Source organism: Pteropus medius, unplaced genomic scaffold, assembly GCF_902729225.1.
Source record: "Pteropus medius unplaced genomic scaffold, Ma_sr-lr_union100, whole genome shotgun sequence".
Classification (NCBI taxonomy): Eukaryota; Metazoa; Chordata; class Mammalia; order Chiroptera; family Pteropodidae; genus Pteropus; species Pteropus medius.
The window spans coordinates 19,237,247-19,249,566 of NW_024356249.1; the positions used below are offsets into that span (position 1 = coordinate 19,237,247).

Sequence of the window (12,320 nt, forward strand, 5' to 3'; positions counted from 1 at the left end):
TGATTTATTTATTTATTTTTATTTGGAGTAATTTACGAGTTTAGCGTCTTACACTTAGAAAAACTATGACTCTGGGTCTTCTTTTGCTTCACCTTTATCCTCACTCTTTCTATCTCATTTTCTTACCTTCAAGGAGCTTTATATCTAAAAGATGCTTCTTAAATATTTGTTGAATAAATGCTTGCTATAATGAAAGATACTATCAGCTTGTCTTTCCTTCACTTAAAACTTGACATAAGTATGACATTTTCTCAGTTATATTAAAAATTACTTTTGATATGTTAAACCAAAACTATTGCTCTCATTTTCCAGATGGCAAAACTGAACCCTACAAAGGTTAAATGAATGTGTGCATGTATGTGTGTATGTGTGTGTAAGATGGTGAGTCAGAGATTCAGGGAGTGAATTGGCTTGTAGATAACAAGTACATTAACAATAATCTCTGATTTTACCTGTTGTTTCCAGTGACCTATGATCCTAAAATATAATGAAAAGACTCCCATAATTTAAATAATTTTCTTTTTAAGAAATATTAACTAGCGATAAGGCTTAGAGAAAAATTGAAGGACAGCTAAAAGATGATTTTGGTGTGTCTTCCTTACCCAAAGGTTGACAGTAGCATGGTTTGATTGTTCAAAAGCATTTACATTGAACTTGGCATCTTGTGAAGTTTTATCTCAAATGCTCCTTATCATAAAATTCTATTTAAAATTAATAAGGGCTGGAGTGGCCTCCTAAATCCAGGTAAACTGGGATTAAAAAGTATATTCCAGGCAAGTGTAAAAAAGTAAACAACAACAAAAAAAAGTCTTATTTATTTCCATGTTTTTAAACAAAACATTTTTAGCTCTTTCTATATAGACAGCAACATATAGATTTGAGAGCTTTGGATTTAAATAATTTGGGTTTGAGTCTCAGATACAATACCTTGAAATTTTTTTGAATCGCCATGAGCTAACTGACATTATTTTAATGTCAAAATATAAATGAGCAATAATGTATGATAAAGTGTCAAGTATAGCAATAATAGTAGATGTTTAAAAATAATAGCTATTAAAACTATTTATAATTAAAGTTTTACTAGCATTATTAATTTAAATATACTTACTCTTATTTTTAGTCACCAGTTTTATTTCAAGAAATAAACTTTTCTTGACCAATGAATGTCATGCTTTCTGAATGAATATACTAGATGCCATTCATATTGATTATGTGTGAGAATAGAGTCTATTTGGAAAAGAACACTTTTTTGAAAAACCATAAAAATGTGTGATAGATGTGTTATTTTATTTGCTTGTCATTAGCTGAACATTCTTCACTTCAATTTATACCATGAAAAAGCATATTACTTTATAGAATTCAAAACTCACATTGTGCATGTGTGTGGTATGTGTGTGTGTGTGTGTGTGTGTGTGTGTGTGTGTGTTGAACTAAACAGGTATATGTCCTGGTCAAGATGGAAATGACAGTGTTTGACTTGTTTAGGTAAGATGTATTTGATTTAACTTTTGGAGTTTCTAGAAATATAAATGTGTGATCTAATATAACAAATGTGGTGTGATACCAGCATGATAGATTTCTTTAAAGCTAAAAAACCTTTCTAAAATTGTTTCAAAATAAGCAGAAAAGCATGTAAGGAAGAATTTCAGTATGCATCTGGAGAACATTTTGAATATGTTCTATAGATGTTCCGCACTTTAGGGGTATGTATTTTCGAATTAATTTAAATCTAAGAAATTAAAACGTTAAGATGAAGTCTTTTAATTTTAAATGATTTTTATAATGATGCTAACATAACGCCATGGAAAGTGACACAAAATAATAAGTATTGTATTTGGGGGTATACGTTTGAAAACTATACCAGGTATCTACATATACCTCCCATAGGAACTTGGGGCTATATGTAGATACCTGGTATAGTTCCAGATTACGTGCTCAAGTCAAGGATGCTGGATGGTGCTTGTCTGCTACCTCCTCTCAAACACCATTCTGGCCTTCCTTATAACACTTTCCCATCTCACTCCTCTCCCATCCTCTTACACATAGAATAGGTCTACTATGTAATGTAACTTCAAGGAGTGACATTTACATTATTGTCTCTGTATGTAAATGGTGACCCCTGGAGTTGTGCAATGGTTAGCATGTTGACCACAGGGCATAACACTGTCCAAAATCTGAGCAAAATACACATCTAAAGAAATAGCAGTTTAGAAGTTCAAATCGATAATGCAAATAATCTCTTCTTGACAAATCTGTTTTTGTTTGATAGAATATACCATTGTTAAACTCCACCCTCTTCTTCCAGCTTGTTCAGCCTACTGTACCTCCAGGTGTAAGCATAGGCAATTACACCACTGATCATTTGACTTCTTAAACTATTGCCTTATTTCCTGAGGTATTTTTGGAGACCATTTAATATTGAAAGCTTTTGGATTCTTTTTACTTCTCTTTGATTTTGAAATGGAGAGAAATAACTTAGCTAAGCCTCCTAATATCACTTATAACTAAAGATAATATGCAATTAAAAGAATCATCATTATTCTTTTGCTTTGGTCAAGACAGTGCTTTGTCACTAACAGTAGAACTGGGACTTGTAGAAGGGCCTGAATAGACTTCACGACATTACTCTCAAAAGCTAAGTGATATACGTTAACATGTTTTACAGCCTAATTCTTGTTTATTATTTATGAGTTGTCTAAAATCTCCTTATGCTGATGTTTATTTTTCAAAAAATACCAATCAGAGAAATAGATTCTATAAGTTTGGGTTCGTTACATAAAGTAGACTAATAATACTTATCTTATGATATAATACATATCTTATGATATGGAAGCCGTAAGGCGACTTTCTGATTTTCTTATTCTTACTGTATATTGAGACTTAGCAGTAGAGTATCCATTCTTCAAAATGAGCAGCTTATTTTTAGGCAGGACCTAGCTGATGTTGGGGACTCTGCCTTATTTACCTCAGTTTCCTTAACGCCTACCTTAATGTTTAGCATGTAGTGAGCACTGAATGTGTGTTTGTTAAAGTTTAACATCCTTTAATGGATCTATCCTAGTTCCATTATATCTTTGAGGCACAAGCAAGGAGATATACAAAAAAGTATTCTGGATTTTGATGTGAATTGCTTTTGTTTGTTTGTTTCCAGGGACAGATCAATTCTTATTTTGCAACTAACAGAATATTCTAAAATGACACCATTTTTATTCTTTTGAGCCATAGAAGTAAATTGAGCTAAAGCATTAACATATCATTAAACAGGTTAACGAGTTGCTACAGAGATATTTTTAATATTGTTGTTTGAAATAATGCACAACTTACACTATTAAAAAATTCTAATGTGTTAGTTATGTAGAAGTTACAGCAGCAACACTTACATTCGGATGATGATGTTTTACAATTTCATGTCTATTATCTCATTTTATTCACACAACAACACAAAGAGATAGGTACTTTTTACCTCTCTTTTCATAAAAAAAAATTGAGAAACAGAGAAAGTAAGTAATTCATTCCTTTACATAAGAAGAAATGAAGATATAGAGAAAGTAAGTCATTCACTCATAATTACACAACTCACAAGGTTATAATTCGGATTATCTGGTTCCAAATTTAGTGCTCCTTTCTAAACTTGAGTAAGTCATTTATCTTTCTGAACCTCTTTTTCATCACCTGTAAAATGGGAATCGTGATATTCACCTTTCGAGGTTGTAATAAGAAATAAAGGTGATAAGTGTTAAGTGCTTGGCATTCAATAAATAGTGGCTATGCTCTTAACTGAACATAAGGTGTATGTGTACCTCAGTTGATGACAATAAAACTAGCCAATCAAAAGTATCTATGTTCTCACAAATGGTAGGAATGAAACGGCTAAAAAGAAAAATAGGGCTAGCCTTATAGCAGGGTGAAAGGTAACACACACTCAAATGAACATTATACAAAATAATATACAGTCATTGCTAATGAGTTTCATGGAAAGAACACTCAACACTGAATGCTGATGACCAGAACCACACCACTGTCACTTGGAGAACTAGAGGACTAGGACTACCTTGAACATTTTAAAACCCCTTCAGAGAAGGAGATCATGGACATCCAATAAACATTGGTGGAATGAATGAAATAATCATGTACTGCACAGTGACCTCTTTCATAATGCTGTCTTGTATTGGGTTGATACATCAATTTCATCTTTATTAAACTATTTCTATAATCACACTTTGTCTCCAATGTAGTATATAAGTGCTTGCATTCCATAAGGTACCAAGTATATTCCCCTGAGCATAACAGATGTTAAACAGATATTATTTATAGGAATGATTGCCAAAAGGATGTGACAGATGTGCTCTTGCCTCTCTCACTTTGAACTGTCCTTTAAAAAGTTAGGTTGCCTGGTGTACGAAAGTAGCCTTCAGTGGCCCCTGTTTTCATTTATGTAGGTGCTTTTATCACAGAACTTAGAAATTTTAGTTAATACCTACCCTAGATAGATTCATCATCTATTGGTTTGATCCTTGGGAAATTATTTAATTAGCCTATTATTATACTAGCAGCTTGCTGTGTTACTAGATTACTTATTAGCTCACAGTATTCCTATTTTTGCCCTGTTGTGGGCATGGGAATGGCTAACACAAGGTCTGAGAATGATGCCACGTGGGAAAACAGAAATGAAAGCAATGGTCAAAAAAGCTGAATATTTTTTTCTTGTGGAAATAGATAAGAAAATGAGTTTCTATGCCCTATATTTTTGCCAACATTATAATTAATCACTGAATATGGAATTCTTTTTAGTTAGACTAGGAACTTTTAAAGGAATAATTTTTAGTAACATGCATAATTCCCATCTAAAACTGGAAGAGATTGAATGACATGGGAGCAGTGAGTCCCCCTGAGGACAGAAATGTTAAAACAGATACTTCAGAGATGAGATCCATGAATGAGATAGGGTTATTTCTTGAGTCAAACCTATGATTGTGTCCCTATAATTCTAAGCATGGTCTATGTTTCTATGAAAGAATTGACCTAAAATCTTTACTTAGGATGTTATGAGAAATTGACCCCAAGAGAAAATCTCATGAGAATTAGAACACATTTTTAAAAATCCTGTCAGGATCAGAATGCTAGAGGAGAATGAAGGACGGCAATCTGGCCTAAACCAGATTGGTGAAGTGAGTGGTGCTAATTCTCAGAGATTTAACTTTAAATCATTCTAGCTGAGGGAGAGAACTTTCTTTCTTTTTTTTTCAAACGAAGTCTTTTGGAGTGTCTCACTTTTCTTTTTCCATTAGACAAAATTATAGGATTAACAGTTAAATTTTTAAGAGTGGACAATTTGGCAGGAGTCAAAGTCAATTTATATTTGGGATTTTTGAGATCGCATCAAGAGACAAACAGCTCAATTTTTTAGGGAGCCGAAATCATTTAAAAGAATTTCTATATTGTTCTTTCTGCCATGGTAAAATATGAAAATTTCATTTAGGAAAGGTGATTTGCTATGATCTAGACTATTTATTAAAGTTAAGTAAATGTAAACATTTACATAGACTGAACCAAAGCCCATAATTTATACAAAGGAACAGTGTTTAAGGCACTGTATTAGTTTTCCACTGCTGCATAACAAATTACCACAAGCTTAGTGGCTAAAAGCAACACAAGTTTATTATCTTACAGTTTCCATGGGTTAAGAGTCCAGTGTAGCTTAGGCGGATTCTCTTCTCGGGGTCACATGAACTTGCAATGAAGGTGTTGGCTGGTGCTGCATTTCACCTGGGGTTCACTGTCCTCTTCTAAGCTGACTGATTGGCAGAATTCAGTTCCTTTAAGACTGAAGCCCTTAGCTCAGAGGCTGTCTATCAATCTCTGCCAGGTGGTCCTATCTACAACATGGCAGTTTTCTCTTTCAAGGCCGACATGAGAGCATCTGCTACTGTTTCGAGTCTCTAACTTCTTCATTTTTTAAATGCTCATATGATTAGGTCAGGCCCACCCATGAAGATGAACTTAAAATTCAGTTGATTAGGGACTTTAATAACATCTGCAGGAGAATTTGAGATCTTGCTCCCTGGCACATGTTGTCAATTTGGCTCAAAGAAACTCTTATAAAAATTCTCTACAGGTTTGTGCTCTTCTTACATCAACATTTACTTGGAATAGTCTGCAGGATTCCAAAGAAGCCCACCCAGGACCACCCTGCAGACCTGCACCTGATGCTTAGTACCAGCACAAGTCCATCTTGCCTTCTGGCTCCCCACTCTGCATTGGATGAACCTGGGTGAGTTTCTCTCAGCCTTCGGGGCCTCCTGGCTTTAAGTAGGAGGCCTTGACTTTATTTGAGCTGTCCTTAAAAAATCTTCAAGGTAGATAAGTGTTGAGATAACCCAGGGAAAGGAAAACAAAAATGGGTTGCCGCTTTTAACTCTGGCCTTTTAATTGGATTGCTTACTGAAAGTCTCTGATGGTTAAATGAGAGACTGAATTCTCTTTAGAGAAAAGATAGGGCAGGGCACCCTGGAATGGGTTCACCCTCAGAAAGGGGCCCAAGAAAGGGGCACATGCCTTAGAAAGTGTTGCGGTTCTGGCAGAGTCTCTTAAGCTCTTGTTGACACTTGTTTGGGTATTCTTTGTGGGTATAACGGAGGAGGAATTTCCTTCTGGGTATAGAGCAGTCCTATGGGGATCTTCATCACATTTAACACACCTGGAGACATGTCCATAAAGGCTGATTTTCCCTAGAAGTTTTACAGAATCTATAGATCTCAAAATTAACATGGAAATAGTGCTTCTTAGGCCAATAAGGCCCACCACAGCCCCATGAGTATTAAGATGGCCAAGATGAGGATCCTTTGATACTTCTAAATTAATCTTTTGTGTGCACAATTAGAAAAAGCCAGCTATAAAATTAGGCAGAAAGAATAGAAAACATTTAATTGGTCTCTGGAAGCTTCAAAAAGAAAATTTAAGTAAATAGATCGATTTATGGTGATGTTTAGGTATTAACCCAATTCTTTGAGGCATTAAAAGCAGCTGCCCTTATTTTAAAGGGGGAAGATCATTTGGAACTTGACTCGTCAAGGACAGATATAAAAACAAAATTTGGATCCAACTATTCTCCATTTGTGTCTGCCTGTGTATGTTTACATATGTTGTATGATGTAAATATGAGATAATTTTCTACCTTCAAATGGTATTGTTAAAATTAATTTAAATGCAAGTACTTGTAAGAATTGGGTATCATAAAATTCTAAAAGATATAGAAACTAACTCAAATGTTTTTCAAGTTCATGTGATCTAAATTAGTTTTTAGTAAATAAGATTTAGCATATTTGTCGGTTTAAGCAAAACAGACATATCTATATATTGCCTGAGTTTAAAAAAAAATCCGTGTTAATAATTGACTTTTATGTCTTTGAAAAATGTTTCTAGAGGGTATAAAATGTCCAAGATAAAAAATGCTAATTGATTACTTTTAGTTTTCATTAGACATCAAGGTTTTAAGGATTAAAATCTCAATATATGTAAGAACAACTCTGTGATATTTCAAAAGGGCCTCGGGAAACATTGTAAAACAAATGAAAATTTGTAGGGCATAATGTATGAGTAAACAATGGTTATAAATTAAATGTATAGTCAGAGTATGGAAAACCCCAGATGGCTGCTTGGTTTGTCTCCGTTCCCTGGCTCCTCATTTTTCTGATTTCTGCATTTCTTCATGTATCACAGTGCTGGACTTAAATGAAGGAACTTATGATCTGACATTATCGGAAGGAGACATCCTACACTGTTGCCAAGGTTTGATAGAGTCACCTCAAGAAAATGCTAAGTTGGTAACTGCTTTCACAGTGAACTTCCAGGTGACAAAGACTTTAAAGATCATTGACTGCCACCTGGAGATTTTGTTCATTAAAAAGGACATAAAATAAAAGACACTCTCCAACCTCATTGGAAGAGACCTACGAATAGACACATCTACCCTTATCTACATACATCAAAGACTTCTCCAGGATGAGAAGCTGCCGACACTGGAGTTAGACAGCCATCCCAAGACAGCAACAAGGATTGCATATCTATGGATTTATATAGAATTCAGAATTCATTTTGCTTGATTGATTTTACCAATTTGCTAATGTTATTATTCATAATAACAGTTATACTTGTTCTTGAGTTTTTCTTAAAAAATTATCTGTGAAATCTCTTCATCTTTGTCTTATAACCTTACCTAATCTCAGTAGTGACACTTATAGTCACAAATCTCACCCACACTCCAGGGGAGGGAATTGTATAGGGCATGTACATAAGGAGTCAGGAATCTTGGAGATCATCTCAGAATTCTGCATACCACATACCTTCTTTTCTAGGAGTGAATGAACAGAGTAGATTGCCTCAGACTTTAGGTGGAAAGAAACAGAAGTCACAATAATTTCATAGAGAAGAGTTGAAAGTCAATCACACTTAAATACCTTAAATACAGTATTCTAGTTAAAAATATAATTACTTATGATAACTTAACAAATTGGTGTTTGCCTTTGCCCTCCTCACGCTAAAGAAAGCAGCAGACCAGTCACAATTTAGTTTTGTCCTTAGGATAACTAATAGAGATTATCCAGGACTATTGTGTTAAGAACAAGTCTAAGGCCACATCTGGACTTAGTAGGAAGCAATGCTATGATTAATGAGTAATGTCTGATATGGCAAAGGAAGTGGGATAGTGACATAAATATTTGACATCTCTTATCTGTATGTCGAGCCATTTTTTCCTTGACAATTTAACCTTATTTCAGGGCTTTAAAGGCAATACAAGTTTAATTACTTCCAATTTTAATACCTTTTTAATATCTTGAAAGCAAACTTTCAGAGATTCATTTCAGGTAAGTTCAAAATTGAGTTGCTTGTGAAAGGGGAATATTTAGGGAATGGGTACTTTTATTAATTTGCAAAATATTTATAGTGTACCTATGTTAGTGTGACTATGTGCCAGACACTCTTTAAGTGCTTTCAGGCACTTAACATTGTCTAAACAATCCCATGAAGTAGACATTATTATTCCCATTTAACAGATGAGAAAGCTAAAGCATTGTGAGAATAAGTAATTTACCTACACTCACATAGCTTTTAAGGAGGAGCTGAAATTCAAACCCACTCTGGCTCTAGAGACTGAGGTTAACCACTGTGGTATGCTAGATAAATCAGAATCCTTGAATATGTGGTTTCATACTTCTTTCATAGATATTACCAATACAACTAATTCCACAATTGCTCTTGAATTCCCAATAAATTGATTTACTCAATAAATCTTAAATGACTGACATGTACTAAATGGTGTATCTGGTTATATCCTGGGGAAGATTTGGGAGATGAGAGAAACAGGGAGATAAATTAGATGTTTACTTTATAATATATAAATGTAGGCTCTAGCATAGATGATAAAATAAGTGAATAATACATATAACAATAAAAAATTATAATAAGTGCTGTAAGAAAGTTATAGGCAAAGATCTAAGGGAATTCCAATGCAGATTGGGGCAAATGGAAATTCACACATTCGCCTTGGAAGAGTTTGAGGCTGCTTGTGGAGAAAACATTGCTTGTGGTGATACTAATGGCAGAGGGTAAGTAATGTATCAAAGATAGAAAAATGTGATGGGAATATTTTGAGAATCGCTTGAAGTAAACAAGTGGAAGGAGGATAAGACACCATTCTGAGAGTAGTCAAGGGGACAAGAGTAGTCAGTGGAATATCATGGAAAATATGTGAAGTGCAGGGTTGGAACTGAGCTAAAAGGCTGAGTGCTTCAGAGAGAAGCAGATGTCCACGGTCACCAGGGGTGAAAGAAAGGTATCAGTGACCTTAGAGGCAGCAGTTTATACTTGCCGAGAGTTAAGAAGCTAATGGTCTTAGGAATGAGCATAGAAGACAGAAGTGTCATCAGTTGTGCTAATCAATTGCAGCTGTCTTTCACAAATACATTTGCTATCACTGTCTTGTTCAGACTAGAAGACGCATGTATTTTCACAGGTCACAGCTTGCTTCTATAAAAATTTATTTTTTATAAATAGAATGTACTCCCTGTGTAAGTCTCCTTGACCTCTGATGGTGAAAAGCAGTAATTTTCAAGTAAATATGTAAATTTGGTCCACATGGTGAGTTCTTTCATTTCAGGTCTTTAACTTGGTTAACAAAGAGTTCGTGATCCTCTTCTGGGGATACAGGCACACACAAGGTAACGGGGCTTCTGTGGAGAGGGGACATTTGGGCTTTAGCTGTTTTCTGACATGTGCTGACATGGGCTGAGATGGAAATTATCTGATTTTGTTGTTGGTCTATTTCTACTGTATTCCCTGAGATCTCACAGTCCTATGGACCCCAGCACCAGATCGATGTAGGTCTATTTCTTCCCTGCTACCTTCTGCCTTTATTCTCCCATTAATTATCAGGCTCACTTGCAATCAATAGTTTGCTCACAGCTTCTTCTAACCTCCCCCAGGGAGCTCAGAAAACTGTCACAGGCTCACTTGAGCTGCTGAGAACCAGGGTGAGGTTGTGCTTTTCTGTCTCAGGTCCTCACTGCCAGACCTATCTTGGTCATTTCTAGCTGATGGCTGTCACTCATCCTGGAGCACATGGCATTTCTAAAGCATTTATTATGTCCTTGGTCTTTAACCCTCCTCTTTGACAGCCTCGAACATGTCTTACTGGATTATTGGAAATCATCCCCCATACATAACCTATCGTCCTCAGCCTCAGGCTGCAGAGTATCTGGCCCTGTCTCAGGAGTTTGGAGGTTTCTAAGCTGTCTTCCCTCCATCCCAAGCCACCTTTGTCTTGTTTGCAAGGGTTGGGTTATGCAGCTTTTCATATTTTTCTCTTTTCAGTCTATTTGTTAAAGGATCTGCAATTTATGTTAAACTTAGTCACCTATCTAGATTTGTCTTTTGAGTTTCAAAATACTCAGATCTTCTGAACTAGAATCCTTGGCTTTCACAATGATGACCCTGCTATGAATTACAATAACTCGTTTGAAGCTAAAGCCAAGAATCTCCTCTGATTCTGCATTCAGCTGTGTTAATCATCCTCAAGCCAATGTGTGCCACTTGTGTCATAGGGCGATGGTCACAGGAAGAGTGTGTTGGGGTGCAGGTGTGGGGAGGCTCAGGGTGGCAGTATTATTGGTGAAACAGGGTACTGATACCAAGGAGTGAAGAACCTAATATCTCAAACTCTTATCCTTTAACATATTTATGAAATTTATGAAATTGAAATGTCTGTTCATCTTTAAGAAAGCTTTCTTTGACTCTTCTGAGGAATTTTTAAAGGACACAGGGCCTTTTAACCTAGAGAAAATGAGCCTCTTGGGGTTATTGACTAGAGTTTCTAAAGATTTACTGACCTGTTGTTGGTTGGGGGAGCCACCAAAGATAAGGAGGAAGGGAAATCTCATGTATTGAGTCCCTGCTTTACGCCAATACTTTTAGGCATTTTGATTTTTTTAAAATTAGATTTATTCTTTACAAAAATCATGTAAAAGTATTATCAACCTGTTTTGGCAGTAGAGAAATAGAGACTAAATTTTTGTTAAGCTTTTCCTATATAATAAATACTGTGCTATATGACCTGGAGGAAATGATCTGTATACATACAGTTACGTGTTAAGTGGTACCACATCAAGAAAATTGGCTAGATGGATTGTCTCAAATTAGATGGGCTGACTTAATACACAAGCTCCATTGGTATTAGGAAAAGATCTCAGTGTTCAGTCTTCCCAAGAAGCTGTGACTACCAATTAGGAGAAACATATCAAACATATTTAGAAACTTGAAGAATGACCCTAAATCAAAAGTCACAAGAACACAGCCTCCACAGTGCAGGGGTTGATTTATAACCAAGTCACCTCTTATATGGGTAATGCCATATGATAGTATGGATTGATTTATTCATTGATGGTGTCATAGGGGCAACTACACATGCAATAAAAGTCAGAAACACAAAAGGAATTGTAATTTCTAATCTTCTGTGACTGAGGTAATGTTGCCCTCGAGCCCCTGTCCCCTCTGACTAATTAGATGGGGAGTGGATGGAGAGGAGGAGATTTAAACTTGCCGATTGACATTACCTTAGTCTCCTCTAGCTTAAAATGATCTTACTTAGGCTTTACACAGTCTCTTTGTGGTAAATACTCCATCTTCCAGGGTTTATTCATTTCTCTTTAATATAGTGGCATCTTATTTCAAGGGAAAGACTGTGTGTCCTTGTGCCATGAGGGCCTTTGGTTCAGCATTGTCCTCTGGGACAGCAAATCTGGTTTCTAGCTTATCAAAACAGGGAG

At 35.6% G+C, this 12,320-nt stretch overlaps 2 long non-coding RNA genes across 3 annotated transcripts in view; one reads left to right on the forward strand and one right to left on the reverse strand.

Moving 5' to 3' along the window:
* The window catches only part of LOC120601229 (uncharacterized), an 82,039-nt gene extending 72,731 nt beyond the window's left edge, over positions 1 to 9,308 (forward strand). For both annotated transcript variants that reach the window (XR_005652397.1, XR_005652398.1), the window contains 2 exons: positions 6,116 to 6,271; positions 7,720 to 9,308. This is a non-coding gene — a long non-coding RNA (uncharacterized LOC120601229). The remainder of the gene's footprint in view (positions 1 to 6,115; positions 6,272 to 7,719) is intronic.
* The window catches only part of LOC120601230 (uncharacterized), a 49,666-nt gene that overhangs the window by 4,308 nt on the left and 33,038 nt on the right, over positions 1 to 12,320 (reverse strand). The window lies entirely within an intron of this gene.